We start from the raw sequence: 12,281 nt of genomic DNA, 5'->3' as shown, positions 1-12,281 counted from the left end.
AATTTAATACTCAAGTAAGAACACACGTGTTGTTTGTTTGTTTTTTTTCTTTTTTTGAAAGGGAACAAACGTGATGTTTGTAAATAACCTAACTTTTGTGAAATATGATTTCATGGTTCATAAAGCCTCATCGCGAGCACCAGTCCATCCCATTGTTAGAGCACATGCAGCAGAGGAGTAAAAGGCTGGGTTGGGGTGAGGGGTGGACAGAAAATTGAATGCAGCGGCTGAGAATTCATCTGGGTTAGCTATGGGTCCCAGCTAACCGGGGCAAGCCGTGGATCAATTCTCAGTCCATGGATTAGTCTGGACTAACTGAAATTGCGGGGCCCGCATTACATCATCCACACCTCAACCCACCTGCTGCACACCCACATGCGGTTGTTTATAAATAAATAATTATTGAATTCAATAATAAAGTAAAAAAATAATAATTCTTTATTATTAAAAAACATTTTTATAAAAGATAAATAGTAATTGGTTCTCGGATTGATCTCGTTGTTGTATCGTCAAACCAAGGACCAAAGACTGATTTGGATGAATAGTGGATTAGCCCGGGTTGAGGATTAGTCCAACCCACCACAAATGGGTGCATTTGCTCTTAGAGATTCACCTCTCTAGCAAATATCCCTTTATTTTTATTGTATTTTGTTACTGAAGTAAATCCTCAAGAGCCATCCTAGGTCATTGTGAAGAACCCAGCAGCAGAATTGACCGTTTCTGCTCACATCTTCTTGAAGAGAAGTCAAGAAAAGCGCATGAACCAGACAAGATCAAGACATGCACACTTCCTCAAGGTGTTGGCACGCCCGCACCAGACGGTTGTTCTAAGGACCTAAAAATCCGACCCCAACAACTTTCTTAAAAACATTCGATGTAAAAGTTTAGTCCGAACATTAATATATTAATAAGAAACTGATTTTTTTTTCTTATTATTATATCGTGTTTACCCAAAAATTAATTTACTTTCCAGCAATTTACATAGTTCATTCCAATGACTGAAATATCAGACATCGAGAAAATATCGATAGTCCGAAAAATAGAAATTTTGATAGAAGTTTTAGAAAAATATCAATAAATTTAAGTGAAACTTTGAGAGTTGTTTGTTTTATCAATTATCTACTATCTTTAAAAAAATAATAATTAAGAAACATTGATCTATGGTGAGTTATAGTCAATTAAGGTGAAACAATAATAAAGTGCACTTATTGATAATTCTTAAAAGTTTACTTTGATTTTAATTATTTTTTCATGGCAAGAAACCAAAAGGCCTAGAGAGGCTAAGCTATTATATGGTGTATGCAAGTTCTGCTGTTCAGAGAGGCCGGCCTCTTGGAGCTTTTTGCTATTAGTTAGGCAAACTACTTGTATTTCACCAATCCAGCTCGTGCACCCTTTATTGGTTCATATATTAATTCTACACGGATGAAATTAGATATAAATGCAGTGTTGAGGGTGGTGCTACGCTTATTGACATGCACTATACATAAACGTACTATAGCTGAGTTAAATCATCTCTAAGGCATGAGGGCAATGTAGGCAAGTTGCTGATATAAGACACAAAAATTAAAAATAACTCATATAAGCTCATATTTACTACATAACGGCTTGAAACATATTTCGCAAAAAGCTTGCCTGTCGCTCAAATTAATACAAGGTCAACTAGCCAACATTTAAAGTTGGTGTTGCTACTTAATTTGAGCATAACATTACAATCAACAGTGATACTACCGAGCGTAGAAACATAGTTTTCCTTCTTGTCATGTATTTTTCATAGACAAGCATGGATAGTTTGCTATAAACACTCCTATACACTATACCTTTCATTCACCATTCAGCTAAAGAAACTCTGAATAATCACCAACCGGTTACAGTTCCCGTTTCATCTCAAAAGCAAAACTAAGGAAATTCAAGAGGTTGTATTTGCTACAACATATACATTCAATGATCCAAGAAAAAGTGATCCTCATATCAAGTGAACTAAGACTTTTAGTGAGAGTACTTCTAGTCTGCTTTATTTTCTTTTTTCTTTCTTATCTATTAGACTATTAGACACTCTTTAACCACAAATCGGCTTAAACATGCATGTATTCTTATATCAAAACATTATATATCAACTATGATACCATAAAGCATACATGTATACCTATGTTTTGACAGTATATATCAACTATAATACCATAAAATATTCAAACCAGTGTCGTATATCCACAGCAAGACTAGGCAGCAAAAAAAATAACTCCATTTGCATACACACTCTAGGACTAGACTAGAGAGGAACGCTCATGCAAATGGATGTATTAAACTTGAATGCAGAGCAGCATTTATAATGCATGCATCCATTTGTATTACTTCTATAGTCTAGTATTTTATGTTCATGAATGCATGCATGAATCCATTTGTGTTACTTCACCATGAAAATCAAAGCTAAATGCAGCAGTAGCATTTATAACTATTATATGCTGATGGGAACAAGGTAACACATAGAAGTCCAGATATATAAAGTATTGACAGTAGGAATCCTGAACTATTTCAATTTGTGGCCGAAACCCTGTATCTAGCAAAGTCTAACAAACAAGGCAAATTTGAAGCTCGATGCTCTAGCAAATTCGAGGCACACAATTGACACAGCAAGCTGAATCATGATATAGATCTATAAAACACTAGATCGAGTGTCTTGTTACTCCCATCAACACTAATAAGCACAAAAATAAATTTTAAAACCAACAAATCGATCTCACCTCCAGGTAATAGCTAGCGTATTTGTCACATCCTTCAAACCATATTACAATAATTTTGTGCAGCATTTTGCCTAATATGTGCACGTCATGTGTTACAACCCAAGTCCTTGTCAAAAGAAACCTATAACCCAACTCTTTTCAACCTTGAAACCAAAATTATAAAAGAAATTTACCACAAAGTCTCATCTTATTTGACAACAATACAACTTACAAAATAAAGTTAAAAATTAGTAGACCGAGGGAAATTTTACATCCCAAACCATAAGAGAACATAACAAGAAACATAGGTAGCGACAGCAAATCACTTGTAGTTATGGAAATAAAGAATAATAGGTAATGGCCCTAATGGAGAGAAGCTAACAAAGTCAAAATCATTTTAGCAAAACCACTCAACAGGTGGATTACATTAAAAACTAAGTAGAACAAAAATCAGAAACTCTTACCTATGTTTCTTAGTTTAACAATCAATCACCAATGAGCATTTCCCATGCTTGGTTCGTTGCTAATTAAAACAATCAATTACACAGGCAATGAATTAACAAAAAGTATGGTAACAAAATTAATTTAGCAAGCGGATATTTAAACCAACTGACATAGAACCAAAAAGCACACTAGTAATTTGTTGCAAGAGACATTAATCTTATACATGATTCGAAAATTTCTAATCAAACACTTCAAGTCTTATTCACATCAAAGCTCACATATTTAAACAGTACACTTCACATCTCATAGGTCTTGCCTTGTTATAAGGCAAAAAATATCACAATTTGAGCACAAACCACATAACCCTTTTTACAACTAAAAAGGGGGGAGTCATTTCACAGAGAACTTATCGGAACATACCACATTAGTCTCCTATGAACAGGACCTACACTAACCAACTGACGGAGAACAAAATATCACATTAGTAATTTGTTGCAAGAGACATTAATTTTATACATGATTCTAAAATTTCTAATCAAACACATTAAGTTTTATTCACATCAAAGCTCACATATTCAAACAGTACACTTCACATCTCATAGGTCTTGCCTTGTTCACATCTCATAAGGCAAAAATATCATAATTTGAGGACAAACACATAACCCTTTGTACAGCTAAAAAGGGGAGAGTCATTTCACAGAGCACTTACCGAAACATACCACATTATTCCCCTATGAATAGGACCTACACTAGCCCCACACTATTCATTTCTGGATAGGGCGCACACTAACCCATGTGGCGGAGGAAACAAAGATATCTCATACAAAAGCGTAGATGGCAGAAAAGTACTCATCAATGAGCACCTAACATCGGAAACTCGCTATAATTTATCTAGCTTATCAAAGAACACTAAAATTTTTCAGATCAGTAGTACACACATGGAAGATCAACTTCACGATAGTTCAAGCCAAACAGAATCATAAATCCTAAACAAATTCAAATACAGAACAGCTGCAGTGCATAGCACTGACAACAAAGCACTTAACTTCCGAAAATCACAACCAGTTATCTAGCTTATTCATAGGACACTAAACTTTTCTGATCAAGAGTTCACACATTGAAGAACAACTCCACATAATTTCAAGCAAAAAGAAATCTTATATCCTAATCAATTTCAAATTCAAAACAACACCGAGAACAATTTCAGCACAAAGCACTTTAACGTCAGAAAAACACTACCATTTATCTAGCTTAACATAGGACACTACACTTTCCAGATCAAAAGTACAGACATTCAAGAACAACACCAAAAAGTTTCAAGTCAAACCGGATTCTAAATCCTAACCAAGCACAAACCCAAAACAGCTCAAATAAAGTTCTCAACATAAGCTAATCTTTCTATCCAATAGTTCATTTAAATCTACAGACTTGAAAAGTTTAATAGAACTTATTTAACTTAAAAAGATAATTAGCCAGGTAAAAGCATTTAAATCCATAGGATAACAATGCCTACGTTTGAAAAGATAGTGACCGCCAAAGATCAAAGCAATTGAGCTAGTAATTAACATTCACCATCTTTAGTTTCTAGCCAGGTCCAGTTATCTCTCCAATTTAGTATTCGGGTGGCATTCAATAGCAAAAAGAAGAAAGAAAGAAAGAAACAAAAATCAGATTGAAACTCAGAAAGAAAGAAATGCAGTTTTCTTTATTTGAGTATGTTGCATGTAAACTGTAACTTTACCTGATAAACTGCTAAAAAATGAAAATCAAATCAGCAAGCTATATACTGTAAGTCGGTGCAATCGATCATTGAGGTCCTAGACTGCAAATCAGGTAATGGGAACGGCTATCCTTCCTGAAATGACAAGCTCAATCTCAAACAGTATAAAAACCACACAAAAACGGAATGAAAAAAATTGAAAATTCAAAAGCACTCAACTTATCTATTCGATCTGAGCAGAGGATTGGGAACTTCCCAAATCTATAGTCCCACGAATCCATCTTGGGGAAAATTTATATTGCACTCTTTGCATTCAAACACCAAATTTCATGCCTCCAAAAAAAATTCAAATGAAAACACAATAAAAATTCAAATGCAAACGCAAAAGCCAATAAAGTCAAGCATAACAACATCAAGAATATACCTGAGAAACTAACAAATTGGATCCCCCCCAAAATCAACCAAACTCGACCAGGCACATGTTAACAAATTCTCCACAGATTTTCATTCAAAGATATCTCATTGGCTCTACACCGAAAATGAAAAAAGAAAATATGGATAGAACCAAAAGAAAAGGATAAGAAATACTGACGTTAGAGCTGCTCAAAATATGGACAAATAAGAACAAAATGGTCTTCAATGGTGGGATATTTTTTTTTACCAAGATCAAAGGCCAAAGCGGCTTGAACTCTATTTGAATCACATAACACATATGGGAACAAATTAAACCCTGGACAAAGAGCAATATGACAGCTCAGAACTATTGAACATGAAAAACAATCTTGAATTTTGCTTCTTGTGATGATACACAGTTCACTTTTAGCTTTACCTGAAATGCAGGTGGCTGTGGGGTACTTCAAGAATCTGTAACGACCAACAAGGTCCAGTGAATCAACGGATATAGATCGTGAATGGAGGTTGAGATCAGGCCATAACTTGAATATTACAAAAGTACCTTCCTGTTTACTGGACGAGCCTTGAACTTTGGAATTTTGGCCATCATCTCTTCTTCCAGCTCAGCAGTACTCTTCACTCTAACTGAGCGCACACACTGTGACGTCTCAAATTCTGGCTCCTTTGGTCTTGTTAAGGTGAGTTTAGGCTTCATCTGAATAATAGAAACAACATCAACCTCTATAGAAAAAAAAATAAAAAAAATTATTAAACCTGACCAACTAAATATATATAAAAAAAAGTGTAAAGGGAAACAACTTTAAGCAGGGTGAAGCTCCTTTACGTGTGAAAGAGAACCATTAGCATGCGGCAGCGACAAGTCTCTGGTACTTGATTGGAACCTGTTCATCATTTCTGCCATTGAAACAAATGGTGCTGCAGGTTCCCGAACATAAATCTGTAGATTGGGAAATGATCAACTACTCAATTCTGATATTGCATAACAACATGGAGTGAAAAAGAGGGATGAAAAGCACAAACCATCCTGTCCTCTTTTTGAGTTTTAATAGCAGTTGAAAAATGTGTGGCCCTGGTATGACCCAGTTTGACTTGTGAAGCAATGTTTGGGGTTTGGGATTAAGAATCTGCATTTTAAGGGCACACAAGGAGAAACAGTCATGGGAAATGTCTAGAAATAATCTTCACCAAACCACAACAAAGAGGCTTCTAGATGTGAGTCAACACAAATTACAGAACTAAAAGTAACCTGTGTATATCTTCCACCATCCAACTTCTGCCGCTTAATTGCCTGATTCTCCTGAGCTAACATGGATGTGCCAGTTGCATTTTTCACGTTCTCTTCTCTGTAAGTTTCAGTCAAGTATACAATTAGGACATAGCACTGGCGTATAAGGAATTCAAGAGATACCAGATAAAGTGAAGCATGCCAACCTTTTCATAGTATACGGTTTAATATGTGAAGAGTGCAAGTGACTTTTTCCCCTTAGCCCTGATGGGTTTCTGACCATACTTGATATCTTTTTAGCTGTCTGGTGGTTTTTGGAATCACTTAGAAGATCTCTCTTCTTGGACTAAGTCATGGGTGGCTTTGGAGTACTAGCTATGGAATTACTATTCTCCTTCTCATTAGTTATATCAGTTCTCTTATTGGAAGATACTGCAGCAGCCAGAACACTGCAGAGAAGAGACACGATGAGAAACCTTGGAGCTAGAAAGAGACCTAAGAGAGCATTAGATCAGCAGTAAGAGGAAAACTATCCTTCCATCATCTTTCATGCATTTGTCCTCTACTTTATCAGCAGAAATCTGGGTGCAATACATTAGTGATAAGGGGCCACATGTAATCAGGAAAATGTGATTTTCAGAGAGTAAAGTCAAATTACTGTAATGGCTTGTCTTGCACTGTTTTCATCTTTAGCCTCCCTGGGAATTCTTTCTTCCTTCAATTCAGGAGTGATCTTCAAGTCAGCCTTAGTTTCATCAGCAGCTTTAATAACAGAGGATGATTCAAGGTTCTGCAAAAGTTAAGCCATCTGAAACAATAAGCTAAAAGGTTCTCAAATTTCAAGGAGATAAAAGAAAAAATAGTACAAGATCACACCACCTTCTGCATATGTTCTGCTTCAGTAAAGTCGCACATGCTCCAATTATCTCTTCAATTTTGTGATTGCTTTTGGTAAATCGAAAATCAGTGACCTGCGCGCAACTTCAATGATAAAAAACTATGATTTAAATCGTTGTGTTTGGCCCTTTTACACAAAGTTTGATAGTTATAGTTGATCAATTTCAAATTGCATGCAACTTTGTAAAAGAAATCATCAATTGAGCTTCATCAAGAGTGACATTAAAAGCTACAGACTCAATTCAATGAGTGTTTACCAATGCCGATGAGCAAAGCAGAGAACCACTTCCCACAGCCACATAATATCCAACATAAGAGTTTTTAAACATCACAATGCAATAACAGTAAGTGGCAGTAGTAGCAATGACTTTTAAATATCAGGTTTTCACACAGAAATTTTGATACAACTCCATGATCTCAAAACATACCCAAATTTAGATAATACTTGATCCTATAGATGAAGAATGACGCCCTCTATTAAAAAAATGTGAGATTTATACCCAATTTGGAATTTTGTGGAGTGGCTTGATCAATAGAGACAAAAGCGGCAAACCCTCCAATCTCAAGTCTCTTTGCATTTTGGACGTTTGGACAAGGAATACGTCCAAAATGCAAAGAGACTTGAGAATGTACCATGGCAGTAATACGTCCTTGACCTGAAATTGACCAAAGATAAAAGTACCACTGGTCAATTCAAAGAACAACGATCAACAAACAACACTCCAACATGAAAACAATAATACAGGAATAGATAAAACACACTTAGAACACAATAAACTCCTTCCTCGAAACGTAATGGTTCAGCGCACAACAGGAAAGTTAATTAGGTATAAATCGTACTGCATCCTGCACAACATAAATCTGATCAGACATGATACTGAAACTATAATAGGAACAGTGAGTTACAATAAACAGAACAGCTACATATTGATCGATAACATCATGGTGGACGATAATTTTTCAGACTTTCCATCGTCAGCAAGTACATGTCCATTGCAAATGAGATTCTGAAAGGCAGGTTTCCCAATAACTCCACAAGAGCGTAGAACCTGCATAATCGGAAAGAAACAATGAGGCCGAGCTTAGACATTGGAAACTTGTGCTCAGGTTAGGATAAAAGCTGACACAAAGGAATCTAATCCTACAATAGGCAGCCGACGGTCATTAAATTAATTAAAAAAGAAAGACAGAAAACCCTCACTGCCCCTCAAGTCTCATATACCGAACTTGAAATTTATACATTAGAGTTTGCGGGAATAGAAATAAGTAGCATCTTCCTGACTTGATCTCTCAGACCAAAAAATTGTAGGTGAGCAGAAAAGTATCCCAACTAAAGAGTATTAGCATATAAATAGTTCCTTAAAAAAAATTTGTTGAAATTTAACTGTCCCAAACGAATCCCTAAACCCTATATGACACCATGAAAGTGAAAGCTACATCTAATTGAATTAGGGACCTGCATATAGAAAGGTAACCTTATACTACAACTGCCTCCCAGTAAACAGATTAGAAGAGCAATGTCTTTTATCTCGTCAATCGCCTTGCTTACCAAAGAAACTGTTTCCAACTGTCTACCCTTCACATATGCACCTGCTTACTAAGAAATAGCATCTCCCGACAGTTCCATCACCATCAGGGTCAATGGCTTAGCACCAAATATATACAAACATGCACCAGACTAATTGGCCTGTAACTAGAATAATTTCAAACTTTTGATGAATTTGCCTTTTTGTTTTCAAACTTTTGATGTAATTAGAATAATTTCAAACTTCACCACCTGTACGGCCCTTTAACCTCTTGTGATTGCACCTCACATAGATATTTGTCAAGTTGTCAAGAAACTTCAAAAGATATGGAACCACCTCTAAAGTAGTTTACATATATTGTATACAAGAATTATAATCAAAAGTGGATTGTTTTAACTGAAACAGAGATATTTTATTCATAAACAATGGAACTCAAATATAATGCAAAACTGACAAGCTTTAACAAGAGAACATATAAACCACACAACCAAACTGCTTTTGAAAACCTCAAAAACCAGTTCCAAAAAGAAATCTCAAATAGAATGCGAATGAACTAGACTAAGAACTAGACTAAAAGAAATCTCAATTTTAATGACATTAAGTAAATAAGTCATTAAGTAATTTTGACAAACAAAAAGAAACAAAAGATTTAAATGACATTATATTTGAATTTATGAAATTCCCGGGAATCCTCATCTAAGTATTAATTACTGATTAATTCTAAATAAGCTCCCACAGATAGCTTAAATATCCATCAAAACCCCACCCTGACTCTAAAATAACTTCTAGTTAGGTACAAAAAATTTCTGGCACCAGTTATATAGCCTTGTTTCATTGCACTCAAAAACTATCAAGGATGCAGAAAAATGGAAACATACACATTCGTTAAAAACAAAACATTGCTTCACTCATAGCAGCCTTTGTATTAGTAAATGTATATACATTAGGTATTCATATGTTCTGCATTAGAATGTAAGAGATTTTTTTTTTTTGTTCGAAATCCCTTTTCCCAGAAATATGAAGCTACCCTTGATCTAAGGTTCTGCTAAATACAGATTCTTGTGAAAATTAAAGATTCAAAGATAATAAATGTAACGGAACAACGTGTCATACATGATTATAACCGGTTATTCGACAACTGAGATTCCAACAGCACACGATCAATGAATAACACCAATCAAAATTTAAGGTCTACAATTCAATAACCGCCTATAAATCACTAACAGTAAAAATTAATAAAACAAATCAACGAAAGCACAAAAAAAGGATGTGAAATTCACACACCCACTTTCCATTTTCAGTAATCATTTTCATATGAAGACAAAATTTAAATCACTAAGGACAAAATTTAAGTTACTAAAAACAGAAAGTGGGTGTGTGGATTACAATTTGGGTTGTGTGGATTTCACTTCCCCACAAAAAATTGAAATCCCTAAGAGATAAGAAGGACCAATACCCACAATTTTCGTTGTATGGACTTTTGATAAGCCAAACAGTTCGCATCCTTATTTTGGCTGATCGATCTCAATGGCCCAAACACCCTACTCTTCATGTAGAGTGAGATTCATGTCGATCTAAAATTCCAAACCAAGCCTGAATCTAGAACCACATAAAAACCAAAATGTGCAACTAATCAAAAACAAAATTATTGAGGAATCTAGGCTAATTAATGAGAATAACAAAAAGTTAAGCACACCAAAATTAATTAGTAATAGCATGAAATTTAGAAAGAAATTGTAACCAAAAAAAAAATTTAAGAAAGAAATTAAGTCACAGTTAATGTACTACAACAACATTGGATACATAGTTGAACATTAAGAATTTATGATCCATTAGAAATGCATACGAGTTGCAGATTATGAATCTCTAATGCAAGACTGGTTTTTATTTAAAAGTATGAAAAAGGCTAGCCTAGTGATAGCTTGGTTCCATAGGGTTACATCATCAATTGAGGACCACAGCTAGATGGAATAGTGATATGATCTATATTGTGCCGGTGAAGATCAAAAACTTGTTAGAATCAACAAAAAATATTCAACTCATATGCAGTAACAGAAATTATCAAACTAATGACTTTACATAAGTTCCTTGCTGTTTCAAATGTTAGATAGTTTTTTATCAGTATTGATCTGGATGCTGTTGGCTGGCACTGAAAAACTGGGTAGCAAGATAAGGAAACAGTAATGTATCATTAAACAATGAAATTCAAAGGATGGCAATATTTAGAACAGTAACATACAAAATTTAAGAATTAATGGCAAATCAAAGAGGGCTGCTGATATTGCAAAAAGTTTAAGATACATAGTTGGGGATACAGAGATGCTATACGCCATGGATTTGGTGAAGGTACGGTTTAAAGTTCCCTGTTGATTTTAGAGTTACTTTGATAATAACCAAGTTCCAACTACTATTTGCAGCTCTTGCTTCTACATATAAGCAGACATGCATGCATATATAATAGTAAAACACAATTCTGTTACAAATTCATAATCAAATGAAATATAACAACTGCAATATAAAATCACATTAACCAAGTATATTCATAGCTCTTCATTAATGTAAAGTATTAAAAGGTAATTAGATGTTGAGTTCATAACTAAGCCGGATGTGCAATAGAGTTAAAGATAAACATGGGTACTGGATCTAGTATTTATGACCATTCTATTAATGACCTGTTCGCTTGGGACAAATGAGAGTCGATTGATGAATTTAAACATGAAGCATCCGGTGAACTTACTCTGTAAATTCAACTTATCAATCTGCTCCTTCAGGGTCTCGAGATCCTTCTCCAAGATCTCCGTCTCTCTCATCTTCCTTCTTTCTTGTCCAGTTAACAAATAACATATAGTCAGAAGTGTACGATAGAGATATTATAATCAAGAACAACAAATAAACACTGTAAATAAAGAAATTTTTTATTGAAGCAGCATACAACAAACATCAATCCTCCTAAAACTCTGTTCTAAAAGCACATATCAACTGTTCACTATATAATTGAGCACAAAATTCATAAGGAATTCTGAATTGTGGGTTCACAGCGGAAGTGTTTACACAGCTAACCAATTGGTCAACATGTACAAATTATCAAGCTAACTATGTTGGGGATACAGAGATGCTACTGTCATTCCTCCTGTCGAAATTTGCAGGCACATTTCTTTCTTCTCTAGACTTACCAACTATAAATGATTAATTGGTAATAGGATGGTAGGAAGACAGAAGATGTGGATACTCATACTCAGAAGTTCAAAATTTAAGATCTAGAAAATTTACCTTTGCAATTGTGAAACTTTTTGAAGGATCAGAATTTTTTTTCTTCTGTTCTTTTCTAAACCCTG

This window comes from Fragaria vesca, linkage group LG5, assembly GCF_000184155.1.
Source record: "Fragaria vesca subsp. vesca linkage group LG5, FraVesHawaii_1.0, whole genome shotgun sequence".
NCBI classification, from domain to species: Eukaryota; Viridiplantae; Streptophyta; class Magnoliopsida; order Rosales; family Rosaceae; genus Fragaria; species Fragaria vesca.
The sequence above is the reverse complement of the archived record's forward strand: the minus strand, read 5'-3'. Positions refer to the sequence as shown.